The sequence below is a fragment of the Marmota marmota genome, unplaced genomic scaffold (genome assembly GCF_001458135.2).
Source record: "Marmota marmota marmota unplaced genomic scaffold, marMar, whole genome shotgun sequence".
NCBI lineage: Eukaryota > Metazoa > Chordata > Mammalia > Rodentia > Sciuridae > Marmota > Marmota marmota.
In genome coordinates, this window is record NW_026000000.1 from 12,636,057 (window position 1) to 12,649,833 (window position 13,777).

The window sequence follows — 13,777 nt, forward strand, 5'->3', positions numbered from 1 at the left end:
CTTTTTATGGAATGTTCTTCCTCTTTATTTGGTATTTCCGATTTTTTCCCCCCCCCGCTTTACTGATGGTACTTCCCACTGGTTTTTTTTTTTGGTTGTTCTTTTTCATTTCCTCTTCGTGTATGGTCTTGCCCAAAATGCTTTGCAGTGCTGGTTTTCTGGCTGCGAATTCTTTTAATTTTTTTTTATCGTGAAAGATTTTTATTTCATTGTCAAACCTGAAGCTTAATTTTGCTGGATACAATATTCTTGGTTGGCACCCATTATCTTTCAGCGTTTGAAATACGTTGTTCCAGGATCTTCTCGCTTTTAGCATCTGTGATGAAAAATCAGCTGTTAACCTAATTGGTTTACCCCTGAATATAATCTGCCTCCTTTCTCTTGTAGCTTTTAATATTCTCTCCTTGTTCTGTATGTTGGATATCTTCATAATAATGTGTCCTGGAATTGGTTTATTGTGGTTTTTGTATGTTCAGCGTCCTGTAGGCTTCTAGGATTTGGACATCCATTTCATTTTTCATGTCTGGAAAGTTTTCTAAAATTATTTTATTTAACAGATTGCTCATTCCTTTGGTTTGGACCTCTATTCTTTCTCTATCCCAATTACTCTTATGTTGTTGTTTTTTTATGCTATCCCATATCTCTTGGATGTTTTGTTCATGGTTTCTTACCATCCTTTCTGAGTTGACTAGACAATTTTCAAGATGATATATTTTGTCTTCATTGTCTGATGTTCTGATTTCTACTTGATCTACTCTACTGGTAATACTCTCATTTGAGTTTTTAATTTGGTTTATAGTTTTCTTCATTTCTAGGATTATTGTTTGATTTTTTTTATAACCTCTATCTCCCGGTAGAGTTGTTCTTTTGCTTCTTGAATTTGTTTATGTAATTCATTGTCAAATTGTTCTTTCATTGTTTACATTTGCTGTCTAATGACCTCTTTAAGATTCCATTCCATCTGAGTCAGTATGCCTTGAGTTCTTTATCTGACATTTTTCTGATGCCTCTAGGTTCTCCTGTAAATTTAAGCTGTCCTGCATTGTTTGTAATCTTTGTTTCCTTGTTTTTTCATGATGCTCACATTACTTTCCAGCTCTGTTTGACTGGTGTGTTACTATTTTCTCCTATAATTTGTTTTGGTATTGTATATCTCCGGGATCTCTCCATTGTGATGGGAGACTATGTCTAGAGATGTTGGGTTTTATTGTATTTTAAAGCAAATTCATTTGTTTCATAAAAGACATACGGATTCTGATGGCGTATAGCGATCTGCGGTTTGGTCTTAGGACTTTATGTTTAGGTCGGGTGATGTGATGGTATGGGGGTTAGTATATCTTAGCTACCTTGGAAGATTGCTCTACTGAAGGGGGATATTAACAGGAGAATGGACCGGAGTATTTGGGGGTAGCTAGGGACTTGGGAGCACTATAGACAGTTTCGGAACATTCACCTATATGCATTTAGTAAATTACATGTAATAGAAGTCGTAATGCTTGGGAGGAAAGGTAGGGGAAGGGGAAGGAAGAAGTCACTAAAGAGAAATAGAGAAAAATAGATAGAATAAAAGAAAAGTGAAAAATAAAAATTGAAAAGAAAAAAAAAGATAAATGCAGTCTTAGAGTAGTATTATCTTCTCTTTCAGTAGGTGGAGCTGTGCCCTCTGTGCCATGCTTCTGCCCTCAATATGCAGAAAACAATCCCTGTGAGGCAGCTTCTCTTCCCCAACTGGGCAGCTCTCCAATCCTGGCCTCCCAGGGCCCTTCCTGGTCTCCAGCCTCCCTTCCTCCCCCCCAGCCCGCTTCTCCTGCCAGCCAGGCCCCACTCACTGGTGCCATTCTCCACAGATCTAGCTACACTCTGGGCCTGCAGCCCCCGGGGTGCCCTGTTCTCTTGAACAACTGGGCACTATCTCTGTTTGCCATTCACCCAGACCCCAAGGTTGTGGAGCGTGGGAGCTGGGGGTCGTCAGCTTATTTTGCCTGATTCCCTCCGGTAGCGCCCCCCCCCCCAGCTGGCAGAAAAAGGCCTCGGCTGTTGCCACTGGTGGGAGGGGGAGTTGGAGGTCACGTGCCCCTCCTGTTTCCCTCTGCTCCGATAATCACACCCACGGAGAACTGGGGAGAGATTTTTGAGATTCCCCAGCTGTATGGATAGGGAGGGCTGAGGGTCACACACCTGCTGTCACCGATTTCACTGTAGAGTGATCCCTTCCGCCGAACTCTGATGAAGTCAGTTCTCTGCCATGGTGGGCCCCCGTCTCCTTGCCCGGGTATCTGATGGGAAGGGTGGTTCTGGTCTGACTCTCCTAAGCCCTACCTCAGATCTCGGTTTGCTGGCCCATCGAGGCTCGGTTGGCACCTCCTGAAAGGGTCCAAACTTTTGTTTCTCTACACCGCTCGTGGGTCTCCTTAGTGCTGAGTCATGGCAGGTTGGTGGTGGGTCGACAGCGGGTCGCCAATCAACCAGCCAGTACCTCTGCGCTGGGTGGCCTGGATTCACCTGCACCCGAGCATGCTGTGGCCTTTGAGAATCTCAAACTCCTCGCTTAGGTTTCACCTCAGCTCAACTTTGCGGGACATTCCTGAGCAGACACCATCCAGTCATTCTGAAGTCTCTCTCTGCCAGCATAGCTGAGGAGGTCACAGGAGTGCTCTCTCCCCACCTGCTGCCATGTTCTTCCTTCTGTTTCCCATGATTTTATTCTCTTTTATTGCTGAGTAATATTTCATTGTGTATATATGCCACATTTATTTTATCCATTCTTCTATTGAAGTTCATCTAGGTTGGTTCCACAGTTTAGCTATTGTGAATTGTGCTGCTATAAACTGTGGCCCTGTAGTATGTTGTTTTTAAGTCCTTTGGGTATAGACCCAGGAGAGGGACAGCTGGGTCAAATGGTGTTTCTATTCCCAATTTTCCAAGAAATTTCCATACTGCTTTCTATATTGGCTGCACCAATTTGCAGTCCCAGCAGTAGCAGATGAGTGTGCCTTTTTCCCCATATCCTTGCCAACACTTATTGTTATTTGTATTCTTGATAGCTTCCATTCTGACTGGAGTGAGATAAAATCTTAGAGTAATTCTGATTTGCATTTCTCTAATTTCTAGAGATGTTGAACATTTTTTTATATTTGTTTAATGATTGTATATTCTCTTCTGAGAAGTATCTGTTCAGTTCCTTGGCCCATTTATTGATTGGGTTATTTGTTTTTTTTTGGTGCTAAGGTTTTTGTGTGCTTTATGTATCCTAGAGATTAGTGCTCTATCTGATGTGCTTGTGGTAAAGATTTGCTCCCATTCTGTAGGCTCTCTATTCACCTCACTGTTTTCGTTTGTTAAGAAGCTCTTTAGTTTGAATCCATCCCATTTATTGATTCTTGGTTTTAATCTTGTGCCATAGGAGTCTTATTAAGAAAGTTGGTTCCTAATCCAACATGATGAATATTTGGGCTTAGTTTTTCTTCCATTAGGCACAAGGTCTCTGGTTTAATTTCTAGGTCTTTGATCCACTTTGAGTTGAATTTTGTGCATGGTGAGAGATAGGGGTTTTATTTCATTTTGTTGAATATGGATTTCCAGTTTCCCCAGCACCATTTGTTGAAGAGGCTGTGTTTTCTCCTTTGTCTAATATAATTGTAGTTTTGTGGGTTAATATCTGTGTTCTATATTCTGTACCATTGGTCTACCAATGTGTTTTGGTGCCAATACCATGCTGTTTTTGTTACTATTGCTCTGTAGTATTGTTTAAGGTGTGGTATAGTGATGCCACCTGCTTCACTCTTCCCGCTAAGGATTTTTTTTAGCTATTCTGGGTCTCTTATTATTCCAGATGAATTTCATGATTGGTTTTCCTATTTTTATGAGGAATGCCATTTGGAATTTTGATTGGAGTTTCAGTAAATCTGTATAGTGCTTTTGGTAGCATGGTCATTTTGATAATATTAATTCTGCCTATCCAAAAGATCTTTCCATCTTCTAAGGTCTTTTTTGATTTATTTCTTTAGGGTTTTGTAATTTTCATTATATAGCTCTTTCACTTCTTTTGTTGATTCCCAAGTATTTTATTTTATTTTATTTTTGAGGCTATTGAAAATGGGGTGATTTTCCTCATTTCCCTTTCTGTGGATTGTCACTGATATACAGAAATGCCTTTGATTTATGGGTGTTGATTTTATATCCTGCTACTTTGCTGAATTCATTTACTAATTCTAGAAGTTTTTTGGTGAAACTTTTAGGGTCTTCTAGGTATAGAATCATATCATCAGCAAATAGTGCTAATTTAAGTTCTTCTTTTCCTATACATATCCCTTTAATTTCTTTCGTCTAATTGCTCTGGTCAGTGTTAACATATAAAAAAGGCAGCACGCTCTCACTTCTTGGGATACCAGGACACCAGCTATGACCCCCTTCTCCCTTCTGGGAGAAGTCTGTTACACCTTTTTAAATAAACACTATTTTTATGCTTGGCTTGGCATGCTTCTCTAATGTTAAATAGAAGTGGTGAAAGAGGGCATCCCTGTCTTGTTTCAGTTTTTAGAGAGAATGCCTTCAATTTTTCTCCATTTAGAATGATGTTGGCCTGAGGCTTAGCATAGATAGCCTTTGCGATGTTGAGATATGTTCCTGTTAATCCTAGTTTTTCTAGTGTTTTAAACATAAAGAGGTGCTGTATTTTGTCATATGCTTCTTCTGTGTCTATTGAGATGATCCATATGATTCTTATCTTTGAGTCTATTGATGTGATGAATTACATTTATTGATTTCTGTGTGTTGAACCAACCTTGTATCTGGGATGAATCCCACTTGATCATGGTGCATGATCTTTTTGATATGTTTTTGTAATTGATTTGCCAGAATTTTATTGAGAATTTTTGCATCTATGTTCATTAGAGATATTGAAGTGTTTTTTTTTTAATGTGTCTTTGCTTGGTTTTGGAATCAGAGTGATATTGTCCTCATGGAATGAGTTTGGAAGTGCTGCCTCTTTTTCTATTTTCCAAAATAAATTGGAGATTATTGGTATCCATTCTTCTTTAAAGGTCTTGTAGAACTTGGCTGTGTATCCGTCCAGTCCTGGGCTTTTCTTGGTTGGTAGACTTTTGATAGTGTCTGCTTTTGAGTCACTTGAAATTGATCTGTTTAAATTGTATATATCATCCTGGTTCAATTTGGGCAAATTATGTGACTAGAAATTTGATGGTGCCTTCAATATTTTATTGGAATATTTTAAAAATAATTTCTAATTATCTTCTGTATTTCTGTAGTATCTGTTGTGATATTTTTTCTTCATCACATATGTTAGTGATTTGACTTTTCTCTCTCCTTCTCTTTGTTAGCATGGCTAAGGGTCTGTCAATTTTATTTACTTTTTTAAAGAACTAACTTTTTGTTTGTCAATTTTTTAATTGTTTCTTTTGTTTCAATTTCATTGATTTCAGCTTTGATTTTTATTATTTCCTGTCTCCTGTTGCTTTTGGTGTTGATATGTTCTTTTTCTAGGGCTTTGAGATGTAGCGTTAAGTCATTTATTTGTTGACTTTTTCTTCTTTTAAGGAATGAATTCTATGCAATGAACTTTTCTCCTAGAACTGCTTTCATAGTGTCCCAGAGATTTTTGATATGTTGTATCTGTGTTCTCATTCACCTCTAAAACCTTTTTAATCTCTTCCTTGATGTCTTCTATACCCCATTGTTCATTCAATAACATATTACTTAGTCTACAGGTGTTGGAGTGGATTTTATTTTTTATCTTATCATTGATTTCTAATTTCATTCCATTATGATCTGCTAGAATGCAGGGTAGTATCTCTACTTTTTTATATTTGCTAAGAGATGCTTTGTGGCATAGTATATGGTCTATTTTAGAGAAGGATCCATGTGGTGCTGAGGAGAAAGCATATTCACTTGTTGGTAGGTGAAATATTCTATATGTCAGTTAAGTCTAAGTTATTGATTGTATTATTGAGTTCTATAGTTTCTTTGTTCAGCTTTTATTTGGAAGGTCTATCTAGTGATGAAAGAGGTGTGTTAAAGTCACCCACAATTATTGTGTTGTGGTCTACTTGAGAAGCGTTTGTTTGATGAACATAGCTGCTCTGTTGTTTGGGGCATATATATTTATAATTGTTAAGTCTTATTGGTGTATGGTTCCCTTGAGCAATATGTAGTGTTCTTTTTTATCCTTTTTGATTGGCTTTACTTTGATGTCTACTTTGTTTGATATGAGGTTGGAAACCCCTGCTTGCTTCCACAGTCCATGTGAGTGGTATGATTTTTTCCAACCCTTCACCTTCAGTCTGTGAATGTCTTTGTCTATGAGATGATTCTCTTGGAGGTAGCATATTGTTGGGTCTCTTTTTTTAAAAAAATCAATCTACCAGTCTGTCTTTTGATTGGTCAGTTTAGGCCATTAACATTCAGGGTTATTATTGACACATGATTTGTATTCCCAGCCATTTTTATTTATTTTTGGTATTTAACATTACTTGGTTTCTCCTCTGATTAGATTTTCCTTTAGTGTAATCCCTCCCTCTGCTAATTTTCATCATTGTTTTTCATTTTTTTCTTCTTGGAATATTTTGCTGAGGATGTTCTGTAGTGCAGGCTTTCTTGCTCTAAATTCTTTTAACTTCCGTTTATCATGGAAGGTTTTTATTTCATCATCAAATCTAAAGCTTAGTTTTGCTGGATATGAGATTCTTGGTTGGCTTCCATTTTCTTCCAGAGCTTGGTATATGTTGTTCAACTATCTGCTGGCTTTGAGGGCTGGGTTGAAAAATCTGCTGAGATACTAATTGGTCTCCTCCTATATGTGATCTGATTCCTCTCTCTTATGGCTTTTAAGATTCGATTCTTATTCTGTATGCTAGACATTTTCATTATAATGTGCCTTCGTGTAAATCTGTTGTAATTTTATACATTGGTGCCCAGTAAGCCTCTTGTATTTGGTTTTCCAATTTGTTCTTTATGCTTGGAAATTTTCTGATATCTTATTGAGGAGATTGTGCATTCCTTTGGTTTGACACTCTGTGCCTCCCTGTAGATTTGGTCTTTTGATGCTGTCCCATAATTCTAGGATGTTCTGTTCATGATTTCTAACTTTCTTCACTGTGTGGTAAACTTTTTTTTTCAGATTGTATACTTTGTCTTCATTATCTGATGTTCTTTCTTCCAAGTTATCTAGTCTGTTGGTTATGCTTTTTATTGAGATTTTATTTGATTTATTGTTTCCTTCATTTCAAGAATTTCTGACTTTTTTTTCAGGGACTGTATCTCTCTCTTGAAGTAATCTTTTGCTAGCAGTATTTGTTCTCTCATCTCCTTGTTGGAGTGATCATTTTTTGCCTGTATTTGCCCATTTAGGTCATGTTTTTAAATTAACAGATCATTTTAATTATGAACTTTCTAAACTCCTTCTCTGATATTTCATCCACTTTGCTGTCCATGGGTTCTGGTTTGTTTGGGGCACTTTCCTCCCTCCCTTGTTTTTTTATGTTGTCTATTTGTCTTTTTTTTTTTTTTTTTTGGCAGTGTGAATCCGAGATATTACAGTTTCTACCATGCAGATTGTTTGTACCTCACCTTGATGTTGGGCTTCCAGACCCTGCTGGTGTCCCTTAATGAAGGCTACTGCATCCTGGGTCTGGGTCTTGGGTAAGTTGGAGTGGGAGGATCTGGGATGCTGGGCTTGACCTCCCCTGGTAGTCTGATGGTAGGAAGGGGTGGTCCTGCACCAGAGGCTAGGCTCTGGCAGTGTCTGCCCTGCTGGGAAAGGGTGGACCAGGCCTGCTGTGTACCTGGGCCCTGCAGAGGCAGGTGTGGGTGGATGTAGGCCAGGCTTTACCCCTCACATTAGTCTGCTGGTCGGAAGGGGTAGTCCTGCACCAAAGGCTTGGCTCTGGTTGTATCTGCCCTTCTGGGAAAGGGCTGGACCAGACCTGTTGTGCACCTGGGACCCCAGAGGCTGGTGTGGGTGGGTCTACCCCACCTCAGTATTTGATGGTGGGTTGGTTCCATTACTGACTGTGGATACCAATATCCATAAGTCCAATATAAAATTTGTATAGTATTTGCATATAATGTATGCACATACTTTACTATACTCTAAATTACATCCAAATTACTTATAATACCTAATGCAATGTAAATGTTAAATAGTCACCCTTTGTTTTATAGAGTAATATTTATAGAGTAATGACAAAAAAAAGATTTAAGGTATGTTGGCACAGACTAAATTTTTTATTTTTTTCAAATAATTTCAATCCACAGTTGTTTGAGTCCATGGACTTGGATATTGACAGCAAGCCTATATGTTCTATAGAGTTTTCCCTAGTGTGTTAGTTGACTCCTGCCCCCATGATTTCTTTTGATTCACACAGTTTTTTAATCTCCTGTTATTTTCTTTTTTGCCTGAACTTTCTTTTTATCCTCTTCCTCCTCCTCTCCTTCTCCTTCTCCTTCTCCTCCTCCTCCTCCTCCTCCTTCTTTACTATTGTTCTTGTTGTTATGTTGTTGTACTGAGGATTGAACCCAGGCACTCTGTACCACTGTACTACATCCCAAAGATATCGCTATTATCATTATTATTAGGCAAATGGGGACCGGGAATTGAACCCATATGTGGCAAGCACTCTGCCACTGAGTCACACTCCAGCCCTTTCTTCCTTATCTGAAAATGGAAAGTCAGTATTTTTTGTATTATGAGCCATTTGATGAATTACATTTATTTTATTTATTTATTTTTATGTGGTGCTGAGGATTGAACCCAGGGCCTTAAATGTACTTGGCGAGCATTCTACTGCTGAGCCACAACCCCAGCCAGATAGTTCTTTGTTTTTTATTTGAGAAAAATGTGCTGTTCTTTTCTCCATGAAATGAGGGGATATGAGATTTTTGTTGTTATTGTTGTTTTGCTGGTGTTTGGATGCAGTAAGGTAGAGGCCACCAAATGGTCATTTGGCTAAGGGAAACAGCTTTCTTTATAGTATTTTATTTGTGTCTGTGCCTGTCTTAGACTGTCATAGATTGAGTGGCTTAAAAACAAACATCAATTTCTCAAAGTTTTGGAGACTAAGTAGCTCAAGAACAAGCTACGGGAAGGTCCAGTATCTGGTGATCCACTTGCTGACTTGCAGATGGCCAACTTCTTGCTGTATCCTACTTGGTAGACAGTTAGAGAAAAGCAAGATCTCATGTCTCTTTATGCAAGGACAATGATCCAATTCATGAGGTCTCCAATCTCATGACCTAATTACTTCCAAACACTCCATCTTCAAATATCATCATCTTAGGTTTTAGGATTCAATATATGACATTGGGGGTGACATAAACTACCTATCTACAGCTTGTATAACTCTTTAGTTGGAAGATATGGGAGATGATAAGGAAAATAAAGGAATTTTCTATTAAGTTGCTTCTCAGTTTCAAAGTCCCCAGTTGCCTAACTTCTTTCCAAATTTCAGAGTTCTCCTAGGCTCATTGTTGTGTCATGTCAAGGGTTTTTAAATTATAAGGACAACCTAAGAAGAGCTTCTACATTGTGGCTTAAATTCAAGATATAGAATTTTTCCAACATTATGATGAACATTTTCAAACACAAAGCAAAACTGAAAGAAGTTTATAATAAATTCCTAAATACCAAAACCACCTAGATTTTATCACTGACGTGGTATACTTGTGTTACCATGGTCCTGAATAGCTAAAGTATGGAAAGAACACAAATTGTCCTCTACAGTACAGTAGGAAAATCATAAGGGTAATTACAAACAAAATGTTTGGAGGACAGTTTTTGTCTATGCCTGTCTTATTTTAGACTTTCTTAGATTGAGTGACTTGAAAATACAGGTGTATGATTTTATCACATAATGTTAATAACAGATGAAATTATTCTGTAAGATGTATAAATGGGTGGTAAAACTATAAAGAAAAGCAAAACAAATCTATCTCATAAGTCATAATTTTCCTAATATATTTCTGAATTTGTCTTGTAATTGAAATTTACTTATTTGAGACAGGGTTTCACTAGGTTGTTCCTGCTGGCCTGGAACTGGAGATCCTCCTGCCTCATTCTCCTGAGTAGTTAGGAACATAGGCATGTGCCATTGCACTGGGCTTTGTAACTGAAAACAAAAATTTACTTTAAAATAAAATTACCTGATGGCTTCTCAGTACCTGAATCCAACCCCTTCATTTCCTCCTTCCCTCACTACTTCAGAATCTTTGCTCCATTCCCACCTGCCTAGTCTATCCTATTCAATCTACAAAATCGTCCCACATTCCTCCAACCATGCTCTTCTTTTGATTTTCCTCTAAAATGCTGTATAATTACATTCCAGCATTCACACAAATGAAGAGTACAAGACACAGCCCTCAATGAAGTATTCACTTCCTGGAATCCAAGATTCCACATGGATCATGGAGGGCGTCAGCAAAGCCCAGCTCTACTAAAGGGAGCCCTCAACTGGGGTCTGGGCACCAGATAGGTTCAGCCAGCGCTTCATCTCTGCAGAGAACTACACTTCCCAGAATCCTCGAGTCTCGGTTGGACTACATTCCCCAGACGCTTTAGCAGCCAATTCCGTTCCACCCCTCCAGGCCTTCTATACTTTTGTGGAAGCAGAATGTCTTCTGCTGGATGCGCCACTCTAGGATCTGAGATTGCTCGTGGTCCGGGTCCGTCTGACACCAGGCTGCTGAAGGCAGGGCGGTTCCAGAGCCTCCTGCCTGCGGAGTGCGGCCCGGCCCGCGAGGAGTCGTCCCAGGGAACCCCGAGCCTAGGGAGACCAGCAGCAGAGAATGCTGCGCCCAGTCGTGGGGAAGAGGTCCGCGAGGTGCGTGGAGAAGACTTTTTGATCAGGGTGACACCGCAGGGCCTGTCGCCAGTCCCCACTAGCCATCCTGCAACATTGCCCCAGATGTGTCAGGTGGTGCACTTGGCCCTGGTTTGCAGCAGGCCTGTCTCCTGTTTTCCCAGGTCTGCCCACAGTACTGCCCTGCCCTGCCCTGCCCCGCCTGGCCCCGAATTCAAATCAATATTGGGAAGCAATGTGGGACTGGTGAAAGGATCAATTCTGCCAACTTCTAATGAAATCCACGTGGGAATCTTTGGGAGAAATTTCAGGAAACATGTAATTTCCTGCTAGCAGCTAAACTGCTTCAAAAAAAAAAAGTGTTCCCCAAAGTGCTAAGAACCGCCTCAGCCTAGGGCTACTTCAAACAGAAACAAAGCAGATTGTGTTCACTAGGACTTATTCAATATTTTGGAATTTAAAGCAGCTAGCACAAACCAGTTTTGATTTCTGGGCCCAAATTCTTTCATTTGTCAATACATGGCAAAACGAGGTGAAACCTTAAAATGAAAAGGTTCCTTTCAAGGGAAACCTTGATCCTAGGAAAACAAAATATGGGGAGGAATGTCAGACTGTATGAGGGATCAATTCTGCCAAGTTTAAATAAAATCAGTCTGAAAATATTGGGGAGAATAATTCAGTAAATTGATAACTTTTAGCTAGCCACTAAAGCTCTTCCATAAGAAGTTGATCCTCCATGTGCTGAGAAGTATTTCTCCTTAGGGCTGCTTCAACTAGAAACCAAATGTGTTGAGGGCCACAACCAAGTTAAGATGGTGCCTGGCAGTATGCCAGGAGGAGTGGTTTTAGAGCCACCAGCGAGCCATTAAGATGATGAGGATCGCTTTATGACTGGCTGCTGTGTCTAGATGATGTCAATTAAGTTAAGCTGTGTGTAATTAGTTGGGTATATGTATCTCTGCAGTCCGCAGAGAAGCCGCTCCTGCTACCTTGGGTGCCCAAGTTCTCAGTTCCTGCTGAGTTCACTCGTAATAAAGTAGTTCCTGCTTCAACCTTCAAGTTGCTTGTCACCTCTTGGTTATTTTGCCCAGCCGGACTTAGGCAGCCCAGCCAGACTACGGCACAAATGGAGTGTACTCACTAAGAACTAAGTTGAGTTTTGAAATTTCAAGCAGCTAAACTGTTTTTGATCTCCTATTCCAATTCTATTTATTCATTGAGGAAGGACAAAACCAATTGAAACTAAAAAATTTAAAATCTCTTTGCACGAGAAACCATGATCTTAGGAAAACCAAAATTGGGGAGCAATGTGAGACTGGTAAATTCATCAATTCTGACAAGTTTCAATGAAATCCATCTGAAAATCTTAGGGAGAAATTCTATAAATTGGTAATTTCCTGCATTCATAGAAAGCTCTTCAAAACAAGGTGTTCCTGTATGTGCTGAGAACTGCACCAGCTCAGGGCTTATTCCATAAGAAACAAAGCAGAGTGTTCTCACTAAAAACTAATTGAATCTGAAATTTCAAACAGCTGACACAAACCATTTTTGATTCCCAGGTACAATTCCATTCATTCATCTCTATAGGGCAAAACAAAGAGAAACCTAAAAATAAAAACTGTCCTTGCACATGAACCCATGAGCCTAGGTTAACCAAAATTGGTGAGCAATGTGAGACTGATGAAAGGATCAATTCTGCCAAATTCCAATGAAACCCATCTAGAAATTTAGGGGATAAATTTCAGTAAATTAGTAATTTCATTCTCTCAACTAAAATACTTTCAAAAGAAGGTGTTTCTACATCTGATGAGAATTGCTTTTGGTTAGGGGTATTTCAACCAAAAAAAAAAAAAGTGAATGTGCTCACTGAAAAGTAATTGAGATGTTGATATTTCAAGCAGCTAGCACAAAAAAACATTTTTGTTTTGCAGGTCCAAATCCCTTCATTCAGCCATAAAAGGCAAAACACAGTGAAACCTAAAAATAAAAATTGTCCTTCAAAGGGAATCCTTGAATGTAGAAAAACAAAATTGGGAGAGCAATGTGGAACTCGTAAAAGGATCAATTCTACCTATTTTAATCAGATACATCTGGGAATGTTTGGGAGAAATTTTAGTAAATTGGTACTCTCTTGCTAGTAGCCAAAGCACTTCCATAAGAAGGTATTACTCCATGTACTGAGAACTGATACTTAGGGCTACCTCAACCACAATCAAAGCAGAGTGTGCTCATTAAGAACTAATTGAATTTGTGAAATTTCAAGCAGCTGCCAAAAACCATTTTTTTTTATTTCCAGGTCCAGTTCCATTCACTCATTCATATAAAGCAAAATGCAGTGAAACCTTTTTAAAAAAGTGTCATTGCAATGGATTCTTTGAACCTAGAAAAATAAAATTTAGAGAGGAATGTGGGACTCTTGAAAAGATCAATTCTACCAAGTTTTAATGAAATCCATATGATAATTTTGGAGAAAAATTTCAGGACATATGTAATTTCTGCTAGCATCAAAAGCACTTACCTAAGAAGATTATCCTGCATGTGCAGAGAATTGCTTCTTTTTAGGGCTACTAAAATCAAAAACAAAGCAGAGTGTGCTTACTAAGAAGTAATTGAGTCTGTAAAATTTCAAGCAGCTGCCACAAACCATTTTGATTCCCAGGTACAATTCCATTCATTCATCTTTATAGGGCAAAGCAAAAAACAAACACACACACACACACACACACATAAAAAAAAAAAAACTTAAAAATGAAAAGTGTTCTTGCACATGAACCCACGAACCTAGATTAACCAAAATTGGGGAGCAATGGGAGACTAGTGAAAGAACCAATTTCACCAAGTTCCAATGAAATCTGTCTGGAAATCTAGGGGATAAATTACATGGAAATTGATAATTTCATTCTCACAACTAAAGTGCTTCCAAAAGAAGATTTTCCTGCATGTGATGATAATTGCTTCTGCTTAGG

General features: G+C 38.8%; 1 long non-coding RNA gene across 22 annotated transcripts in view; it reads left to right on the forward strand.

The window, feature by feature from the left end:
- LOC125618044 overlaps window positions 1–13,777 on the forward strand; it is a 330,853-nt gene that overhangs the window by 55,082 nt on the left and 261,994 nt on the right. For all 22 annotated transcript variants that reach the window (XR_007349246.1, XR_007349248.1, XR_007349253.1 and 19 more), the window contains exon 2: window positions 7,534–7,656. This is a non-coding gene — a long non-coding RNA (uncharacterized LOC125618044). The remainder of the gene's footprint in view (window positions 1–7,533; window positions 7,657–13,777) is intronic.